Here is a 2,783-nt window from a genome sequence, read left to right on the forward strand (position 1 = left end):
TAGCAGCTTCATTTGTAATAACTAAAAACTGCAAACCACCAAAATGTCCACTAACAGGGAGTGGATAAACAAATTGTGATACAGCTATACAATAGAATACAACTCAGTGATAAAAAGGACTGAACTATTGATACACACAATGAAATAAGTTACAAAATAATTGTGCTGAGTGACTGTGTAAAATCCCATGAAAGTAAAATATAGCAACTGAGTGGTTATCTGGAGGTAGGGAGTGGAACAGAAGAATTACAAAGGACAGTAGGAAAACTGGAGTGATGGATATGTTCATTTCTTGATTGTGGTCATGGCTGCATGGGTATGTACACACATCAAAGCTGTTCAAATTGTACACTTTAAACATGTACAGTTTATATGTTAATTATACCTACATAAAGCTGTTAAAAAATAGGCAGGATGAAACCTTATTGAGTTTGGATGTTTATTAGAAGAAACTGGAATGTTCAGCTACTGAAGTCTTGTAGTGTAGCAGAACTCTTAAACTGAGGTATCTGAAATTCCCTTTCGGGGCCAGACCCGTGGCATAGCGGTTAAGTGTGCGCACTCCGCTGCTGGTGGCCCAGGGTTCGGATCCCAGGCGTGCACCAACACATCGCTTTTCAGGCTATGCAGTGGCGGCGTCCCACATAAAGTGGAGGAAGATGGGCATGGATTTAGCTCAGGGCTGATCTTCCTCACAAAAAACAAAAAAAAATTCCTAACTTTCTATACAAAATTTGTAGCTTTGCACACGTGTAATTTTTAAACATAGATATCTTTCATCACGTTCTCAGAGAAGCCTTTGAAAAAAGGGAGTTAAAAATCACTGCTTTTAAGGAATCTAATTAATGACTATAATGGAAATTTGTTGTCCTACACAATATTAGTTTCAATCTCAATTTTTTTAATAAGAACACAATTTAAGTACTTTTGATGCAAATAATCCATAACCAATCTATAAATCAAAATTGGGGTGAGTTTATTATGAGCCAGATCTGAGGACTAGCCCAGGGCCTTTCCTCCCCAAGGAAGGAAGGGCACGAAAGAAGTGGAGTGTACAGAGTGGTTATATACCATCAAAGACCCTGTATCACATGTGACTGGAATGTCCCTTTTACAACAGTCAAGAGATTGCCTAGCCGGGACAGTGATTCACACAGCAATTGAGGAACATAGCAGGTAGCAGGTCTGTGGTCTCAAGTTGGGTGGTCACAGCAGGTCAGCAATCAATCCCTAGCCTAGGGAGAGATGCTTATCCTTAAGGAAATGCCAATGTGGGGGAAGTTACATCTTTATCTTAAGGACATTTGTTCTTGTCTTTGGGGCATAGTAAATACTTAAAGCAGATATACAATGCATGCTTAACAGCTAGGTCAGGCCCTTTTGGAAAAAGAAGGTCAGGCCGAATTAGTTTTACACCAAATGGCTTCCTCATATACTCCAATATATCCCATTGCTTGCTATTTATTTATCAGTACGTGCAATGTGTAGAGAATCCCAACTGTATCTCACAACGGAGCACACATTCCGACACCACCAAGCAATTCAATTCTGAGCAGACACTGGCTGGGTATCCTACAATTTAACTCGGACACTATCTACTTGGAGACAGCATCAGATCCCAAAGGTTAAAGGGTCAGTCCACAAAACTGTCCCCCTCCACTTCAGATGTCAACGGAAAGTCCAGATTATCACCTGTGCTTCTGACTGGCTATAGATTGGAGGTTCCCACAATCCCCTCCTTGGCTTCCAATAATTTGCTAGGGTGGCTCACAGAACTCAGAAAAACATTTACTTACATTTACCAGTTTACTATAAAAGATATTATAAAGGATACAGATGAACAGTCAGATGAAGAGGTACGTAGGGCGAGGTCTGGAAGGGTTCCCATGGAACTAGGGTGCACCACCCTACAAGCACATGGATGTGTTCACTAACCTGGAAGCTTATCAAATCTTGCTGGTCAAGAGTTTTCAGAGCGTAATCAGCAGCACTCCACCCCCATCCCACCCCTTCCCCTTTTGTAGTTGGTGAGTAGGGCTGAAAGTACCAACCCTCTACTCACATGGTCTTTCTGGTGACTAGCCCCATCCTAAGGCTATCTAGGGGCCCCACTCTAAGTCACTTCATTAGCATAAACTCAAGAGGCTTTTTATGAATGACGAGAGACACTCCTATCATTCAGGAAATTCCAAGGGTGTGAGGAGCTTTGTACCAGAACCAGTGGACAAAGACCAACTATATTTCCTATTATACCACGCACACCCACTTGGATTGCCTTCCTACTGCCCTGGGATTCCCCTTCTCTGGTAAATGTACCTTCTGCTAGGCCACAGTTATTTAGACCAGAGAGAGTAACTGACCCAATGGAGGCAAATGAACAATTTCCCTGGGGAATATGAAACTGTAACTAAGAACCTAATGATAATCTGACTTCTCCCTTGTACAAAAATAAAACTGTAGGAGCTATTAGATTTGGAGATTATCTGTCCTGTGAACTAGGAAACAAAAAAATCCAGCCCAGTGAAAGACTGAGAAAGAAGAGATGAGTAGGAGAAAGATAACCTCCTGGTTTTTCCTCAGTTGTCCTGGGTCTCTGCTCCCAGCCTATTCCAGAAATCTAGTTGTACCCCAGACCTTGGGTTCCATGAACACCTACCACATAACCACATCCTTATAATAAAATTCCCCTCATTGTTAGCTTAGGTGGGTTTCTATCACTTGCAACAAAAAGGTTGTTAAAACAGATTTTTATCTTTAAAAGAAAACACGAGGTTCACATCATA

This window comes from Ceratotherium simum, chromosome 32 (genome assembly GCF_057802395.1).
Source record: "Ceratotherium simum simum isolate JZ-2026a chromosome 32, ASM5780239v1, whole genome shotgun sequence".
NCBI lineage: Eukaryota > Metazoa > Chordata > Mammalia > Perissodactyla > Rhinocerotidae > Ceratotherium > Ceratotherium simum.